This window comes from Pristis pectinata, chromosome 22, assembly GCF_009764475.1.
Source record: "Pristis pectinata isolate sPriPec2 chromosome 22, sPriPec2.1.pri, whole genome shotgun sequence".
Taxonomy (NCBI): Eukaryota; Metazoa; Chordata; class Chondrichthyes; order Rhinopristiformes; family Pristidae; genus Pristis; species Pristis pectinata.
Window position 1 is genome coordinate 7,228,837 of NC_067426.1, and position 20,533 is coordinate 7,249,369.

Consider the following 20,533-nt stretch of genomic DNA (forward strand, 5'->3'; position numbering starts at 1 on the left):
TGTTCTAGTTCCAAACCCTGCCACGCTAGTTTAAACCCTCCCGAGTAGCACTAGCTAAATGCCCTGCAAGGATATTGGTGCTCCTCCAGTTTAGGTGCAGCTCATCTTTCTCATACAGGTCCTGCCTGCCCTGGAAGAGAGCACACTGATCCACGCACCTGAAGCCCTCCCCTCTTGCACCAGCTCCTTAGCCACACATTGACACATATTATCTTCTTATTTCTTGCACATCACAGGAGGTAATCCTGAGACTACAACCCTAGAGGTCCTGATTTTTAATTTACTGCCTGACTTCCTAAATTCTTGTTGCAGGACCTCATCTCTCTTCCTGCCTATGTTCAAACATCTCAGTTATCTCCTCACCTCTGACACAGGACTTGTTCTTTGAACTGAGGACTTTGCAACAACACCTTGACTTGCCTCGTCGTTATTTAGTGACTCTTCAAAATTTGTTGACTCAGTAAGAGGACCGAAATAGATTTTTTATGGTACATTGTTTTAGTGTTGATAGGTTATGCCTCTTGCTGTGACCACTGGGGCCACATAGTCATATCTAACGTGATTTCCAATCCAAACTAAATATCTTTGTGGATTACAGATTTGGACTACTTCACTGAGGTTCATAAGAAATAGATCAGGTTGAGTGCAGATGGCTCCTCCCACCTGTTACGTCATTCAAAATGATCATATCTGATCTTTTAACTTTCCTGCACCATATCCCTCGATGCCCGATGTTGAGTCTTATTCTTGACCCTGGTTTGATAGCTCTAACTCTTTCAATTGGTCAAAATTGCTTTTCTTTACCGGAAGTCATTGTGTTTTGCTTCAGTTATGGTCTCTCTCCTCTCCTCAATAAATTAGGCTGTGCCAAATTCAACCATGTACAAAGACATTGATACACTAACAGTGGCAGAATGTGGAGTCACAGGTACTTAAACAAGAACTTTGCCAATTGATGATCCATCACAAAGCTCAAGTAACCTTGGAACTTGCATCTTCAAGGGTCCTTTTAACACATGGACAGCTTTCTCTTCTGCTCCAAAAACTGGTAAATTGGTTTATTATTGTCACATGTACCGAGGTACAGTGAACAACTTTGTTTTGCATTCCATCCATACAGATCATTTCATTACATCAGTACATTGAGGTAGTACAAGGGAAAAATAATAACAGAATGCAGAATAAAGTGTAACAGTTACAGAGAAAGTGCAGTGCAGGCAGACAGTAAGGTGCAAGGCCATGACGAGGTAAATTGTGAGGTCAAGAGTCCATCTATTCGTACAAGAGATCCATTCAATAGTCTTATCACAGTGGGATAGAAGCTGTCCTTGAGCCTGGCGGTACGTGCTTTTAGGCTTTTGTATCTTCTGCCCGATGGAAGGAGGGAGAAAAGAGAATGTCCCGGGTGGGTGAGGTCTTTGATTATGTAGGCTGGTTTACCAAGGCAGCAAGAAGTACTTGACCTAACCTTTACCTTCCCATCAATCCCTCCATTTGCTGACCCACTCCTCTGGTTCCCACCCCACTGCCACACTAGTTTAAACCCTCCTGAGTAGCACTAGCAAACCTCCTTGTAAGGATATTGGTGCCCCTCCAGTTTAGGTGCAACCCACCTTTCTTGTACAGGTCCCACCTGCCCTGGACGAGAGCTCTATGATCCATAAAGGATAAGTAGATGTTTGATTATGTTACATCACATAAAACTCTCAAGGAAATGTGACACAAACTGTAGTCCATCATCAGATACTAATTCTGCCAGCATTCCATGTGTGGCAAAGACCCATCCCAGGTTTCCCACAGCACATTCCACTGTTGTACACTGACCTACCTGTCTGACCTCCTCCCATTTTGAATCCATATCCATGAGCAAGAGGACAGGATTGTTTCCCGTTCACAGAATGGACCCACTGCAATGGTCAAGTCGAGATTGCCTCTCCCATTCGGTGCCGGAGCATGGCACTCTTTGCAAGACAGCCTCAGCAGATCCATTATTACAATTTTTAAAATCTCAATCCTAAGACTGTAAGAATTACTAACAATGGTCTCTTTAAAGATGAACTCTTGATCTCCCAATCTATCTTGCCATGGCCTTTGCACTTTATTTGTCTGCCTGCATTGCACTTTCTCTGTTGTTACACTATATTCTGCATTCTATTTTCTTTTTACTATCTCGATATAATTATGTATGGTATGATCTACCTGGATGCACGCAAAACAAAAGCTCTTCACTGTATCTTGGCACGTGACAATAATAAACCAATATCAAGTCAGCTATTTCTGTGATTGTCGTAGATGGAAGTTCTCCACCATGCTGATAAACCGTGCACATGGACACAACTCTCTCCAAATCTTTCTCAATGTTGACCCAACACAGTTGGCTCTCGTTTAAATTTAAATTTCTTATCAATCAAATTATTTACACCTTCTACAATATTTTATCCACTTGTACTGATTGCAGCAACGATTTTTATTTTAACACACTGGTACCAATGGACTTCTTACCATCACAACACTTCCTATCTCAGCAATATTTTACATTTCCTGAGTTTAGCAACTGAAAGGGCACAGCGTGAAACATACTGTAAGGCAGCTTAAAAATTCTCGGTATGCACTGAATATCAAGGAGTGGCTGAATGCACTTGGCAAAGAATGGACTTTGAACTCTGAGGAAAAGTGCTAAAGCTCTGTGCATCAGAATGAGGCATCCACAGGTCAAGTTATTCCAGTCCAGCTGGAGAAAACCATGGTGCAAGAGGTGGATATTTGGCTGATAGTCAGACCAGGAATGGATTTAGGTTAATCTCATTTCCCAGCTCTCGTTCCACAGCCCCACGGGTTACGTTTCTTCAAGAGCTCATTCGGGTGCTTTCTGAATGTTTCAGGCCATGAATTCTAGACCCCCAAAAGCTCACTGAGTGACACATTTTTAATCACCATCCCTCTAATCCTTCCACTGATTAATTTACATCTGTCGCCGCCACCCACATCCTCCCCACCAACCCCAGTGCTAACCTCTGATCTCTCTGCTAGGGAAATAGATCCTTCATATTCACTCTCTCTGGGCTTTGTGGAATTTCAGACACCTCAATTAAATCTCATCAGAACCTATTGTTCCAGAGCGCAGACACCGATAACAATGATCTGGAAGTAACCCCTGCTCAACAGAAAACCCTACAGAAGCTGGAATTTTACCTCACACAACGGTGAGATGTCCACAATTTTAGATCATTGTTGCCGTCTCTGGATCTTGCTGCAGGATGTTCCTTGTAGAAATGTCCTCAGCCTAACTGTTCACTCCTTCCTCTTTTCATGAGACTGGGAGTGTGGCTGTTTACTGACAATTCTCCACTGTTTGATTCTGTTGATAATGAAGCCACATGTCATCTTCCAGCAAGATTGAACAACTTCCAAGCTTTGGCTGATAAAGTACGTTTCTGCAACGTAAGTGCCAGGTAGTGAGCACTTCCAGCAAGAGGTTCTCTCTTTTGTTTGACAACATTCAAGTAAAGTAAGTTGGCAAATGAACAAGGTAAAAAAAGATAAAACCTTGGGGTGTGTGGCTTCATCAGCATCACTTTATGAAATGGTACATCCAAGGAAGGTGTGTGTTGGAGGGAGACTAGGAGGTAGCATAATCTCCTGACTCTGCTGCCCTATTCTCCTTGGTGGTGAAGGTTACACCACTCGGAGTTAAACTTCTAGTGTTACTGCAGTTCACTTAGAGATTGTATCTGCTGGTGGTGATGGAGATACTAACTCATGTGATAGCGAACTAGTTAAACCCACTAGACCCGACAATCAGCATCAATAATATTGCCACAACAGCAGAATTGTTGTGTGCCTGGCAACAAGATCCACCGACAAAATAAATCATTCCCAAATATTAATCAAGGCAGCAAGGTCTAACAAAGACTGTATATCACAGAAATGAAAAACAGAAGGGATGTAATACAGTCTGTGATTCACCTTTGCCTATTTTACACTATCATGCAAAATCAAGAAGTAATGGGTCCGAGTTTGAGTCGGGATGATTGTACAAACATCGAATTACCTGCTGCCCATTGTACATTACCCCTGAAAGTCCTTTCCATTGTGGACAATAGAAAGAAAAAACTGAAGGACTGTGACCCCTGGACAATTATTGATCATTTTCACTCTCAGCAAAATTGCTTAAAGAGTTTTCACTAAATTTTTGAAGCACCCATCCACTAAATGTAACCAAATGCAAAACTAGGAACGCCGCTTTCTATACATGAGAATTTCTCTCAAATCCTGTTGCTCTTTCCAATCACCATTGCAATGAAATTATTGACAGCTACAGACAAATTAAAGATGATGGTCAGCTTTTGAAAGGTGAGGGACAGGTTGCTTTCCATTTCTTTCCAGATCCTGGTATCCTGATTCACATCACTGCAAAGTTTCCTTTGAAATCTTTCCCGTTCCTCCAGAGAAGACTTTAAGCAACCAATCTCTGGAAGCTAGGGAGAGCTAGCTTTTAAACTTCAGCAGCAGAGAGCTCTTCTTAAGTGTTTGCTTCCTCCCACCATGGCTTCAGTGTGTTCTTGCTAAGGCCACTCCACCAGCACCTCCCAAAGCTGCAACCTCTCCCACCTGCTAACACCACAGACTGCAACTTCTCACCTAAGGCAGACAACATCTTGATGGCACTGTTGTTGGGTCTAAACCCTAGAACTCCCTGTCCAACAGCACCTTCACCAGAAGAATTGCAATGGGACAAAATAGCTCACCACCGCCTTCTCAGGGACGATTTGGAATGTGCAATAAATGCTGCCCCTGTCATTGCCTCATTAAATAGTATTTGAAATGTTCGTAAGCTCGGCACGACACCACAGGTTGAGGTTTAGCAAAATGATTTCTATTTCATTCTTGCCCTTTTGTGAAAAACAGAAGCTAAACTCCACCCAACTCGTTGTTGGTCAGTGTATTCACGACCCATGCACCGTGTGTAATCTTTCACTTCGTGTTTTTGATTGATTGGTTGTTAGTTGGTGATCCTAACACAGAACATTCTGTCTCCATCCAGTGATTCATCTAGTTTCTGGTTATTTTTACCTTACCACTTGGGTGAGAGGGGATATCATTGCACAAGGTGACTACGGTGTCCATTTAACTGCTCAGACACTCGGGTTTGTTGGATCCCTATTAAGGGGACTGACAGCACAATGGTGCGCCGGTGGAGCTGCTGCCTCATAGTCACAGAGACCTGGGTTCAATCTTGTGTGTGTGTGTGTGTGTGTGTGTGTGTGTGTGTGTGTGTGTGTGTGTGTGTGTGTGTGTGTGTGTGTGTGTGTGTGTGTACGCGCGTGTGTGTTTGTGCGCACACATCCCAAACACGTGCAGATTAGTGTCCACTGTAAATTGCCCCAAGTGTACGCGTGAGTGGTTGAATCTGCTGGGAGCTGATGACTCCGATAAAATGGACTCTTGAACTCACAATCTACCTTGTTGTGACCTTGCACTTTATTGTCTACCTGCACTACACTTCCTCTGCAGCTGTGACACTTTACTCTGTACTGTTATAGTTTTGACCTGTACTACCTCAATGCACTCTATACTAACTCAATGTATCTGCACTGTGTAATGAATTGACCTGTATGATCGGTATGCAAGACAAGTTGTTCACTGTACCTCGGTACAAGTGACAATAATAAACCAATACCAATGGGGACGAATGAAAAAAGGGATTAATATAGGATTAGTACAAATGGGTGGTTGACAGTCAGAATAGACTCAGTGAGCCGAAGGGCCTGTGTCTTCCTATGATTCTATGACATCACTGTTCACCCAGTTACTGCTAATGGAGCTCAATTAATATTTTGTAATCCAACCACAGAAAACTATTCTATGCAGCAGAGTACAAGGGTAATTCTTATAGTTCTCATTGCTTTCCTTTGATAGGCTGATTCAAAACTTTTCAGCATCAGGGCAAACCAGTTAAAAGTCTTTGCTAAAATATTTTTTCCATGCTCTGTCCACCAACGTAAAAAAATATTTCTAGCTTTTGTCTTTCATTGAGCTATGGTTTACAATTCCTGCAGTTTCACCACAAGTCTGACTCATCAGTAGTATCTACACGAGGTACTGCCTCAAGAAGGCAACTTCTATCATCAAAGACCACTGCCATCCGGGCCATACCATCTTCTCACAGTTATCATGAGGTACAGAAACCTGAGGTCCCACACCACCAGGTTCAAGAATAGCTACTTCCCTTCATTCAGTTCTTGAACCAACCTGCACAACCCTAACCATTCCCTCAGTATAGCAACACTATGACCACTTTGATCACTTTGCAATACAATGGATTTTGTTTTGTTCTAATTGTCTTCTTTCTTGTAAAAATTGTGTATAATTTATGTTTAATTTATGTTTTTCTTGCGAATGCTGCTTATCTGATGCTATGTGCCTGTGATGCTGCTGCAAGTAAGTTTTTCATTGCATCTGTGCATACTTGTGCATATGACAATAAACTGGACTTTGACTCATTGTATTCACTCATAGTTATTTTGGGGCAATGAGATGACTCAGGCTGACAGCTGTCCGGACATTCACAGCTCGTCTCAGATTTGTACACACAGCAGGCAAACACAGGAGTCTGCAGCTGGCTGGAGATCAGCTGCCCTCACATTTGGCTTCCCATTTTGTCACTGATCCAACACTGAACCAGAGAGTGTCCCTCAATTTCACACACTGGCCAAGGACAATCTGGCACCTTGTTGCTGGGGAATGCAGTGACAACAACATTTAACTTTGTATAGGACCTTTAAGTCAGAGAGGAATAAGCAAACAACTGAACGCTGAATGAGTGCTGAAGATTGTATGGAAGGTGACCAGAAACCTATTCAAGCATGCGGGCTTAATCGAGGGTCTGAGGAGAGACATAAAGAAGGAATGCAAGTGATGGCCTAGAAGATTTGGTGCAGAACACAGACATATTGTACTTGCGTAAGAATCAGCGAATCTCACATGCAGATCCAAATCACAACTTGCAGAGCAACTTGCAATCTTCCAAACTGTTCCTGCATCTTATTCTCAAAGTAGATTTTTTTTAAATCACACCATACAGTTGGTTCAAACCAGTTGATTCTAGTGTCAGCTGAACCCCTGATTTCAGACTATTAACAATTTTGAAATAAGCACAGCATGTAAGCAAACATGCTTCAGAAAGTCAGAGCTTTTCAATCATTTCTTGGAAACAAAAATGTTAATGTCCGTGTTTGAGTGAAGCCCATTTACAAACCCTTTGGAATATCAATAAGCTCCAAATTCTTGGACATCAATACCCTTGAATCACTTCTCTAAGGCAATGAATGAGCATTGAACGGAGTGAAGACATTTCTTTGAGTTAGAGTCATAGAGTTATACAGCACGGAAACAGGCCCTTCAACCCAACTGGTCCATGCCGACCAAGGTGCCCCATTCAAGCTAGTCCCATCTGCCAGTGTCTGGCCCATAACCTTCAAAACCTTTCCAATCCATGTACCTGTCTAACTGTCTGTTAAAAGTTGTTATTGTACCGGCCTCAACCACTTCCTCTGGCAGCTCGTTCCAATGGATACCACCCTTTGTATAAAAAAAGTTACCCCTCATGTTCCTCTTAAATCTTTCCCCTCTCACCTTAAACCTATGCCCTCTAGTTCTTGATTCCCCAACTCTGGGCAAAAGATTGTGCGTTCACCCTATCTATGCCCCTCATGATTTTATAGACCTCTATAAGATCACCTCTCAGTCTCCTAGGCTCTAAGGAATAAAATCCTTAGCCCTAAATTTATATCTGCGATTAAAATGATTTATTATGCACCTATGGCTTCAATACTTACTAATAATCAAAGATCTCCTTTGTTTAGGCTTTTTCAAGGTACTAGACAAGGCTGCCCATTAAGCCCTTTATTATTTGATATTGCTTTAGAAACCTTGGCTATTGCACTTCGGGATTCTTCAAATATATGTGGCATTACTCGTGGATAGATTCATAGGATATCTCTTTACACAGATGACCTGTTAATTTATATTTCTAATCCGGAGGAATCTATCCCCACAGTACTATCACTATTAGATCAGTTTAGTGTTTGTTTCTGGCTATAGATTAAATCTTTATCAGAGCGAACTTTTTCTATTAAATATGCAAACCCCAATTTATAGCCAATTACCTTTTAGATTGGTAACTGACTATTTTATGTATTTAGGTGTTAAAATTACCAAGAGACATAAGGACTTATTTAAAGCTAATCTACTACCTTTAATTGACCATGTTAAACAATTATTTACTAAATGGTCCCCACTGTCTTTATCATTGGTAGGCCGAATTAATGCAGTTAAGATGAATATTTTACCAACATTTTTATATTTATTTCAAGCGATTCCAACTTTTGTTCAGAAATCTTTTTTTGACACTATTGATTCTAAAATTCTTTCATATATTTGGCAGAATAAAAACCCAAGGTTAAGTAAGAAATATTTACAAAAACTAAAAAAGGATGGTCGTATGGCCTTGCCTAACCTTAGATTATATTATTGGGCAATCAATATTAGATATTTAATTTTTTGGATACAAGATTCAGATGTAATTCAACGCCCCCAATGGGTACACCTTGAGTCCCAATCAGTACTTGAATTTTCATTAGTTTCTATTTTAGGAGCTCCACTCCCTTTTGCACTTACCAAGTTAAGTAAACATCTGATTAACCCAATTGTTAAACAAACAATACAAATATGGTTTCAATTTCATAAATTTTTTGGATTGAATAAATTTAATCTATCAAGTCCCATTCAATCTAATTTTTTCTTTCATCCATCCAGAGTTGACTCAGCTTTTTCCATATGGAGAAGGAAGGGAATAGTATGTTTTCATGATTTATTCATTGATAACTGTTTTTCATCCTTTGAACAATTGGCTAACAAATACAATTTGCCTAGATCATACTTTTTTCAATATTTGCAGATTAGAAATTTTTTAAAAGCTACTATACCCTCTTTTCCCACACCTTACCAAACTGAAATTACGGAAAAAAATTTCAGTTTTAATCCTTGTCAGAAGGGCTTGATAGCAATAATCTATGATCTAATTATGAAAATTCATCCAGAACCACTGGACAAAATTAAGAATGAATGGGAGACTGAACTCCAGACATCGATACCTATAGAGACTTGGAAGAAAATTCTTCAATGTGTGCCAGACACTCTTTGATACAGTTTAAGGTAGTTCACAGGACCCATATGTCAAAAGATAAACTAGCTCGTTTTTATCACCATATAAATCCCATATGTGACAGATGTAAATCGAATGTGGCTTCTTTGACACATATGTTTTGGTCCTGTCCTCTTTTGGAAAAATATTGGAAAGATATTTTTAACATTATTTCAAATGTATTGAAGATTGATTTACAACCTCATCCTATCACTGCAATTTTTGGATTACCAAGGATAGAGTCTGGCCATCTATCTGCCTCCGTTAACCGTATGATTGCCTTTGTTACATTAATGGCCAAACGATCCATTTTGCTTAAATGGAAGGATCCAATACCCCCTACTACTTTTCAATGGTTCTCTCAAACTATATCATGTTTAAACTTGGAAAAAATTAGGAGTGGTACTGTTGATCCATCACTTAAATTTGAGGAAGTTTGGAGTCCATTTATTCAATATTTTCACATGATATAAATCCACTTGTAATAACCTTTCAACTTAGAGGAACGGAGTTGACGACATAATATTGCTCTGTTTCTACTGAGAAATTTTAGTCCAGTTTTTTTTTCTGTTTGTTTTTTTTAAAATTTTTTTTTGTTTAGCTTAGTTTGGTTTGATATATTGTTTATAATTTTTCTTATTGTTTTGGGGATTTTTTTCTTTCTTTTATATTTATATAATAAATCTTTTTCTTTCCTTTCTTTTATATTATATTCATTTACTAAGAGATCGTGGGATCTACAGATTTTTTTATACTTTATTGTTCTTTATGATTATCCATGCCATGATTGTTCTTCCGATCTCTTTGTATTACATGTACAAACATTGATGTTATATATTAATCTGTATTAATTTGAAAACTAATAAAAAGATTGAAAAAGAAAGAAAGTCCCAGCCTGTCCAACCTCTCCCTATAACTCAGTCCCTCAAGTTCTGGCAGCATCCTTGTAAATCTTCTCTGCACTCTTTCCAGTTTAATAACATCTTTCCTATAGCAGGGTGACCAAAACTGAACACCAAGTATGGTCTCATCAGCATCCTGTACAACCGCACCGTGACCTCCCAACTTTTATACTCACTGCCCTGACTGATGAAGGCCAGCGTGCCCAAAGCCTTCTTCACCACCCTGTCTACCTGTGACTCCACTTTCAGTGAACCATGCAGTTTTACTCCAAGGTCTCTCTGTTTTACAACACTCCCCAGGGCCCTGCCATTCACTGTGAAAATCCTACCTGGATTTAACTTTCCAAAAGGCAACACCTTACGCTTATCCAAATTAAACTCCATTTGCCATTCCTTGGCCCAGTTACTGATCAAGATCCCCCTGTATTTTTTTATAAACTTCTTCATTGTCCACTATACCACCTACTTTAGTGTCATCTGCAAACTTACTACTCGTACCCTGTACATTCCTATCCAAATCATTGACTGAGTTTTGACGAGATCCCCTCTGGTGAGCACTGGCCTAGTTGATCTAACCTTTCCTCGTATAGCTGACTTACTGTGATCTTATAGAGGTGTATAAAATCATGAGGGGCATAGATAGGGTGAACACACTCAGTCTTTTTCCCAGAGTTGGGGTATCAAGAACTAGAGGGCACAGGTTTAAGGTGAGATAGGAAAGATTTAAGAGGAACATGAGGGGCAACCTTTTTACACAAAGGGTGGTATCTATGTGGAATCAGCTTCCAGCTATTCACTGAGTTTGGTATATCACCATTAAAATTATACTGAGCATTAATAATGTCATATCAGGAGTGTTCTGTGTTCTGGTCTCCTTATCTAAGAAAGGATATACTTAGACTGAATACAATGAAGATTCATCAGATTCCTGGGAGAGCAAGACAGCTGTATGAGGAAAGGTTAGGTCAACCAGGCCTGTGCTCACCAGAGGGGATCTCGCCAAAATGACGAGGTTAGATAGGTTGGATGGAGGGAGGATGTTTCCCTTGGCTGGGAGGAGGGCTTGGGTCAAGAACCAAGGATCGTCATCTCAGAATAAGAGTCGAACATTTAAGAATGAGATGAGGAGAAATTTCTTCATTTAGATCCTATGGAATGCTCTACCACCGCAAAGGAAGGGAGGCCCAAATCGCTGAATATGTTTAAGAAGGAAGTAGATCGATTTCTCGACTCAAAAGACATTGAGGGATATGAAGATATTTTGGAAATACAACACTGCGATACAGGATCAGTCCTAATCTTGATGAGAAACAGAGCAGACTCCAAGCTCTGAATGGCCTACTCTTATTCTTATTTTCTATTGTAGCGGTTGCTACCGCGGAATAAAACAAGACTCTACTCGGAGGATTGCCAAACAGAACTGGTTTTTTTCCCGCCTTGCGTGGGCCCTTTAAGGGAGAATGTTCCCGCCCAAAACAACCGGCAATGACGTAAATCCTACGTCATCAGGACTTTCCCGCGCGCGGGTTCTCCCCGTCGCTCGGAAAGACGAGGCCCGCCGCCATCTTGGGCCTCGTCGCTCCGACGCCGCGCGACCCGACTGCCGAGCCGGTTCGCCCGACTAGACGGTGAGTCGCCACACTATGTTTCTATCACCATAGAGTCATACAACATGGAAACAGGCCCTTCAGCCCAACTTGTCCATGCTGGCCAAGATGTCTACCTGAGCTAGTCCCATTTGCCTGCATTTGGCCCATATCCTTCTAATCCTTTTCTATCCATGTACCTGCCTAAATGTCCTTTAAACTCTGTAATTGTACCCACCTCTACAGCTTTCCCTGGCAGCTCATCCCAGAGATCCACCAGGCTGTGCACAAAAAAAGTTTCACCTCAGGTCCCTTCTAAATCTTTAACCTCTCACCTTAAATCTATGTCCTCTAGTTTTAAATTCCCCTTCCCTGGGCAAAAGACGGTGACCATCCACCTTATCTATGCCCCTCATGATTTTATAAACCTCTATGGGATCACCCCTGAACCACCTCAGCCCCAGAGAAAAAGCCCCTGCCTATCTAGTCTCTCCTTATATATAACTCAAGCCCTCCAGTTCCAGTAACATCCTCATGACACTAAATCTATGGGATTTGACCTCCGCTGTAACTAAATTAATCTCTTCTACAGTTAACAAGCACAGCTGGACTGAAGCACACCTTGGTGGGATGCAAAATTTCACAGAGGGTAACCGAGCAATCACAGTGATTGACCGTACACCTGAAGAACAAGGTCCACGTCACTTGGCCAGTTGATCTGGATGAGACTGTTTTTTGCCCAATTGTGAGTCTGAATTTAAGTAAGGTTGCATTGCAGCACATCCTACCTTCTGCCATTTTATCCATTCCACAGTTAGAGGTGTTAGCACCTAGATCGCAATTACAGTATTAAAGAGCAGCAGAATTTTGCATTAGATGAAGTTTTGAGAAGGTCCAAGTGGATGGCCAATCAGGAACGATTAGAATTCAGTGTGGAGATAAGCAGGCACACCTGAAGGTTTCCTGGGATTTAGATCTGGATCTGATGATACTAAGAATTTATGAAATAAAATTAGGAGCAGGAATAGGCAAACAGCCCCTCAGGCTACCTGACCATTCAGTAAGATTGTGGCTGATCTCGGCTTCTGGTTTGGATTACTTTATTGTCAGGTACACCAGGGTACAATGAAACAGAGAAACAAAGGACTGCAGATGTTGGAATCTAGATGAAAAACACAATGATGCTGGAGGAAGTCAGCAGGCCAGGCAGCATCCGTGGAGAAAAGCAGGCGGTCAACGTTTCAGGTCAGGACCCTTCTTTGGGACTGAAGACGGGAAAAGGGGAAGCCCAATATATAGGAGGGAAAATCAGACCAGTGATAGGTGGACAAAAGAGGGGAGGCGGGGTGGACACAAGGTGGTGATAGGTAGATGCAGGTAAGACATAGTGATAGGCAAGTGCGGGGGAGGAGGGGAGAGCAGATCCACCGGGGGATGGGTCAAAGGGGATAAAAGGTAGAAAAAAAGAGGCTAGGAGAGGGAAGAAGAGGGGGGGGAGGGAAGTGGGGGTGAGGATTACCTAAAATGGGAGAATTCAATGTTCATTCCTTTAGGCTTTAAGGTTCCAAGACGGGAAATGAGGTGCTGTTCCTCCAGTTTGCGCTTGGAATTCTCCTGGCAGTGGAGGAGGCCGAGGACTGACGTATCTGTGATAGTGCGGGAGGGGGAGTTGAAGTGGCTGGCAACGGGAAGATGCAGATCGCGGGTGCAATGAAATCCCTTGCTCATGTGAAGCTCACAGAACAAACAGCATACATGGTAATAATAAGTACAACGATAAACACAGCGACGAGCACAAAACAACAGAATGGAGCAAAGAGAAATGCTGAAGTGACAATAACGGAAGAGGTAAAATTAAGAATCTGAAAACTTGGCAGCACCACCAGGAAGGGGATGTGAGAGAGGTGATTGGTTCAGGAGTCTGACAGCAGTGGGGAAGAAGCTGTTCTTGGGTCTGGACGTCTGGGCTTTCAAGCTCCTGTATCTTCTCCCAGAAGGTAGAAGAGAGAAGAGGGAATGGTCAGGGTGGCAGGTGTCCTTGATGATACTGTTAGACTTTCTGAAGCACCGCACTGTGAAGATGGACTGGATGGAAGGAAGTGACGAGCCTGTGATGGATGGGACAGTTTTTACCGCTCGCTGCAGGTTCCGACGGTCCAGAGCAGAGCAGTTGCCACACCAGGCTGAGATGCGACCCGTCAGGATACTTGCTATAGCGCATCTGTAGAAGTTCAAGAGGATCCTCGTGGACAAGCCGAATCTTCTCAGATGCCTAAGAAAGTACAAACGCTGATGCACTTTCTCGATCACTGCATCAGTGTGGAGGGACCAGGTGAGGTTGCCAGTGAAATGGATGCCTTGGAACTTGAGGCTGATCTTGGCCTCGGTCCCACTTTCCTGTCCATTCCTCCTTACACTTGAATCCCCTGTAATTCAGAAACTGAAATATTCAATGACTCCACCTCCACAGCTTTCTGGGATCGGGAATTCCAAAGGTTCACAACCCCAAGTGAGAAGGAATTCCTCCTCATCTCCAAGTTAACTGGGCGGTCACTTACCCTATGACCATTCCCTCTAGTTAATGATTCCCCAACATAGGAAACATCCTTTCCACATCTACTTTGTCAGATGCCTCTGAATTTTACATGGTTCACTAAGTCTTTGAGTTGAAGGGGATTAAGAGGTTGGAAACTGAACTTGGTGTCAAATCCAGGGAGCCAAGGTCATGAACCTTAAGACTAGTGCGAGTGAGCAGAAATGGATGCAGTGACAGAGATATAGAACTTGTGGTAACTTCCCCTTTTCCCTGTGTATGAAGGAAGTTACAATAAGTTCGGCATTACTGGCACTGAGTCCACCCAGCTGCAGTTCTGCTCTCTCACTCCAGACTTGAGGTTCACCAACTTGGCACCCTGGATTTGATACAAAATTCAGCTTCCAATCTCCTATCCTTTGCAACACAAAGACTACACGGAGACTGGTCCAAAAGGTTAGGGTCCATGAGATGCAGAGCAAGTTGGCAAACTGGCAAAAGTTGGCTCGGCAATAGGAGACAGAGGGTTGTTTTTGTGATTGGATGCCTGTGACTATTGGTGTTCCGCAGGGATCAGCGCTGAGACCTTTGCTGTTTGTAATATACATGAATGACTTGGATGTTAATGTAGGAGACTTGATCAATAGGTTCACAGATGACACAAAGATTGCTGGTTGCTGACAGTGTGGAGGGTTGTCTTAGGCTACAGGGTGATGTCGATGTGTTGGTGAAATGGGCTGAGAAATGGCAGATGAAAGACTATCCAGATAAATGTGAGGTGATGCACTTTGGGAGTACTAATGAGGTGAGGATATATCAAAATCAAAGTCAATTTTATTGTTATACGCACGAGTACATGTATGCACTGGTGCAATCAAAAGCTTACTTGCAGCAGCATCACAGGCACATAGCATCATTCACAAGAAAAACATAAACTATACACAATTTTTACAAGAAAAACACAACTAGAACAAAAAAAACAAAGTATATTTTAGTGCAAAGTGATCAGAGCAGTCAGTGTTGTTAAACTGCAGTGGTGTTTATGGTTTTGCTGGCTGGTTCAAGACCAAATGGTTGAAGGGAAGTGGTTGTCGTTGAACCTGGTGGTGTGGAACTTCAGGCTTCTATACCTCCTGCCTGATGGTAGCTGCGAGAAGATGGCATGGCCCGGATGGTGGGGATCTTTGATGATGCATGTTGCCTTGTTGAGGCAGCGCCTCCTGTAGATACTATCGATGATGGGGAGGGATGTGCCCGTGATGTGTTGGGCAGAGTTCATGACTCTATGCAGCTGCTTATGTTCCTGTGCATTCAAATTGCTGTACCAGACCATGATGCAACCAGTCAGGATGTTTTGAACAGTACATCTGTAGAAGTTTGTTGGAGTGTTCAGTGACAAACTGAACCTCCTTAACCTTCTAAGAAGGTAAAGACGCTGGTGTGCTTTCCTTGTGATTGCATCTATGTGCTGGAACCAGGACAGGTCGTCCATTATGTTAACACCCAGGAATTTAAAAGCTGCTGACTCCCTCCACCACCAATCCCCCAACGTAGACCGGCGCATGTTCACCCTCCTTCCCCTTCCTGAAGTCAACAATCAGCTCTCTAATTTTGCTGACATTGAGCAAGAGGTTGTTGTTGCAGCACCACTCAACCAGGTGTCCTGTCTCGCTCCCGTACACGGACTCATCGCAGCCTGTGATAAGTCCAACAACAAACCCTGGCGAATTTGAAGATAACATTGGAGCTGAGCTCAGCCACACAATTACGTGTGTATAGAGAGCAGAGCATGGGGGAGGAACACAGCCTTGAGGTGCACCTGTGTTGATCAGCGAGGAGATGTTGTTACCAATCCTCACTGATTGAGGTCTGCTGATGAGAGAGTTGAGGATTCAGTTGGAGGGAGGTACAGAGGCCCAAGTCTTGAAGCTTGATGAGGAGTTTGGATGGGATGATTGTGTTGAACGCCGAGCTGTAGTCGATGAACAGCAGCCTGACGTACGAGTTCCTGTTGTCCACGTGGTCCAGAGCAGAGTGAAGAGCCAGAGAAATCGCATCTGCTGTTGTCCTGTTTGGTGGTCGGCAAACTGGAGTGGATCCAGGTCATATCTGAGGTAGGAGTTGATTTGAGTACGGTTGATGTAAACGCTACCAGATGGCAGTCATTGAGGCAGGTCACCATGTTCTTCTTGGGCACCTGTACAATAGATGCCTTTTTGAAGCAAGTGGGAACCTCAGACAACAGAAGCAACAAGTTGAATATGTCCATAAATACTCTAGTCAGTTGGTCTGCACAGATCTTTGGTACTGGGCCAGGTACACCGTCTGGACCAGACGCATTTCGTGGATACACCCTCCTGAAGGATGCCCAGATGTCAGCCTCAGAGACTGAAATTACGGGGTCATCTGGAGTTGTGGGGCTCGTGTGGGTGTATCATAGTTCTCCCTGTCAAAGTGTGCAGAAGAGGCATTGAGCTCATCCGGGAGTGATGGGTCATTGCCATTTATGCTCCCCAATCTCGCCTTGTAGGAGGTTATATTGTGCAAGCCCTGCCACAGCTGTCGAGCGTCCATCTGTGATTCCATGAATGGTAGGGTTTCACGGAGCATTGATGAACAGGGGGACCTTGGCGTACTAGTCCAGAGATCCTTGAAGGTGGCAGCACAGGTAGATAGTATGGTTAGGAGGGCATATGGGATACTGACCTTCATTAGCTGGGGCATGAGCACACAAGCAGGGAGGTTGTGCTCCAACTATATAAAGCTTTGGTTAGACCTCAAGTGGAGTACTGTGTGTATTTCTGGGCACCATACTATAGGAAGATGTGACTGTCCTAGGGAGGATGTAGAGGAGATTCACCAGGTTGTTGCCTGGGATGGAGTGTTTCGCTTCTGAAGAGAAACTGGGCTCTGTTCTCCCTGGAGCAGAGGAGGTTAAGAGAGTCCATGACTGAGGCATACAAAATGAGAAGTATAGATACGGTAGACTGCAGGAAACTTTTACCCGTATCAGAGGCACACAAAACAAGATGATAGAGATTTAGCAGGAGGGAGAAGAGATTCAGAGGGGATCTGAGGGGGATCTTCATCACCCAGAGAGTGGTGAATGCCTGGAATGCACTGGCTGAGAGTGGTTGAAGTTGGGTCACTGACAGCATTTAGGAAGTCTTTAGCTGAGCACTTCAATCGCTTAGACATGGAAGGCTATGGGCCAAGTGCTAGGAGATTAGATTAGTGCAGATGGGTGCCCACTGGTCAGCATGGATGTGTGGGCCCAATGGTCTATTTTGATGAATCTATGTTGTAGGTTCTCCGTGTTGGATGAAGATTCTGATGTCACCCGGGCAGTGATTGGCTCATTTTACGTGTGACTGGGAGTTGGTTTTCAAGTTGAACAGTCAGTAGAAATAAAATCTGACAGACAGGGTCATCTCAGGAGTAACAGAGTGGGACATTTTGGAGAAGGCACCAGGGGCCAAAGGCCATGGGATTGCAAGAATTCTAATGTCGTAGGGGAATAGTGCAGGGAAGTCTTGATGTCCCAAGGAACTGAACACAGTCCAGCCCATCACAGAAACCAGCCTCCACTCCATTGACTCCGTCTACACTTCCCACTGCCTCGGGAAAGCAGCCAACATAATCAAGGACCCCTCCCACCCCGGTCATTCTCTCTTCTCCCCTCTCCCATCAGGCAGAAGATATAAAAGTGTGAGAGCATGTACCACCGGGTTCAAGGACAGCTTCTATCCCGCTGCTATAAGACTCCTGAACAGACCTCTTATATAGAACCACAGAAAACTACAGCACAGAAAAACAGGCCATTCAGCCCTTCTAGTCTGTGCTGAAATGTTATTCCGCTAGTCCCATTTACCTGCACCCAGTCCATAACCCTCCAGACCTCTCCCGTCCATGTATCTATCCAATTTATTCTTAAAACTCATGAGTGAGCCCACATTTACTACATCAGATTGGCAGCCCATTCCACACTCCCACCACTCTTTGAGTGAAGAAGTTCCCCCTAAACTTTTCCCCTTTCACCCTAAAGCCACGTCCTCTCGTACTTATCTCTCCTAATCTAGGTGGAAAGAGCCTACTCGCATTAACTCTGTCTATACCCCTCAATTTTGTAAACCTCTATCAAATCTCCCCTCTTTCTTCTATGCTCCAAGGAATAAAGTCCTAACCTGTTCAATCTTTCCCTGTAACTCAACTCCTGAAGTAAATCTCCTCTGCACTCTTTCAATCTTACTGATATCCTTCCTATAGTTAGGTGACAAGAACTGCACACAATACTCCAAATTTGGCCTCATCAATGTCTTATACAACCTCACCATAACATCCCAACTCCTGTACTCAATACTTTGGTTTATGAATGCCAGGATGCCAAAAGCCTTTTTTACAACCCTGTCTACCTGCGACGCCACTTTCAGGGAATTATGTATCTGAACTCCCAGATCCCTTTGTTCCTCCGCACTCCTCAGTGCCCTACCATTTACTGTGTATGTCCTCCCTTGATTTGTCCTTCCAAAATGCAACACCTCACACTTGTCTGCATTAAATTCCATCCGCCATTTTCTGACCCATTCTTCCAGTTGGTCCAGATCCCTCTGCAAGCTTTGAAAGCCTTCCTCGCTGTCCAGTACACCTCCAATCTTAGTGTCATCAGCAAACTTGCCAATCCAATTTACTACATTATCATCTAGATCATTGATATAGACAACAAACAACAATGGCCCCAGCACAGATCCCTGAGGCACATCACTAGTCACAGGCCTCCAGTCTCAGAAACAATCATCCACTACCACTCTCTGTCTTCTCCCACTCAGCCAACTTCGAATCCAGTTTACAACCTCTCCATGGATACCTAGTGTCTGAACCTTCTGAACTAACCTCCCATGTGGAACCTTGTCAAAGGTCTTACTAAAGTCCATGTAGACAACATCCACAGCCTTTCCTTCATCTACTTTCTTGGTAACCTCCTCGAAAAACTCTACAAGATTCGTTAAACATGATCTACCACGCACAAAGCTATGCTGACTATCCTTAATCCGCCCTTGGTTGTCCAAATACTTGTATATCCGATCTCTCAGAACACCTTCCAATAATTTACCCACTACTGATGTCAGGCTCACCAGCCTGTAATTACCTAGCTTACTTTTAGAACCTTTTTTAAACAACGGAACAACATGAGCTACCCTCCAGTCCTCCAGCACCGCACCTGTGGCTAAGGACATTTTAAATATATCTGCCAGCGTCCCTGCAATTTCTACACTAGACTCCCTCAATGTCCGAGGAAATATCTTATCTGACCCAGGGGATTTATCTACCTTTATTCGCTGTAAAGCAGCAAGCACCTCCTCCTCTTTAATCTCTATATGTTCCATGACACTATTGCTTGTTTCCCTTCCTTCCATATCCACTATGCCAGTTTCCTGCGTAAATACTGATGCAAAAAAATTGTTTAAGATCTTCCCCATCTCCTGACGCTCCACACGTAGACGACCACTCTGATCTTCTAGGGGACCAATTTTGTCCCTAACTATCCTTTTACTCTTAATATACTTGTAGAAACCCTTCGGATTTACCTTTGCATTATCTGCCAAAGCAACCTCATGTCTTCTTTTTGCCTTCCTGATTTCCTTTTTTAGTATTTTCTTACTTTTTCTATACTCTTCAAGTACCTCATTTGTTCCTAGTTGCCTATACCTGCTATACACCTCTCTCTTTTTCTTAACCAGATCACCAATATCCCTTGAAAACCAAGGTTCCCTATGCTTGTTAACTTTGCCTTTAATCCTGGCAGGTACACGTAAACTCTGTACTCTCAAAATTTCGTCTTTGAATGCCTTCCACTTACTAAGCACATCCTTGCCAGAAAACAACTCATCCTAATCCACTCTTCCTAGATCCTTTCTCATTTCCACAAAATTGGTCTTTCTCCAATTCAGAACCTCAACTCGAGGCCCAGACCTATCCTTCTCCATAATTAACTTGAAGCTAATGACATTATGTTCACTGGACCCAAAATGCTCCCCTACATATACTTCTGTCACCTGACCTGTCTGGTTCCCTAATAGGAGATCAAGTATTGCATTCTCTCTCGTTGGTACCTCTATATATTGATTTAGAAAACTTTCCTGAACCCATTTGACAAATTCCAAGCCATCCAGCCCTTTCACAGTGTGGGAGTCCCAGTCAATATGTGGAAAGTTAAAATCTCCTACTATCACAACTTTCTGTTTCTTACATCTGTCTGCTATCTCACTACTGATTTGTTCCTCCAATTCTCTCTGACTATTGGGCTGTC

General features: G+C 43.0%; 1 protein-coding gene across 6 annotated transcripts in view; it reads right to left on the reverse strand.

Annotated features, from left to right (window-relative positions):
- The window catches only part of ptafr (platelet-activating factor receptor), an 86,397-nt gene that overhangs the window by 54,559 nt on the left and 11,305 nt on the right, over positions 1-20,533 (reverse strand). The window contains exon 1 of one of the 6 annotated variants that reach the window (XM_052036312.1): positions 3,193-3,251. The exons of the other annotated variants lie outside the window; for them this stretch is intronic. The gene's annotated coding sequence lies outside the window, so the exon portion shown is untranslated. Of the gene's footprint in view, positions 1-3,192; positions 3,252-20,533 lie in introns of those variants that run through there. 6 annotated transcript variants of the gene reach the window in all.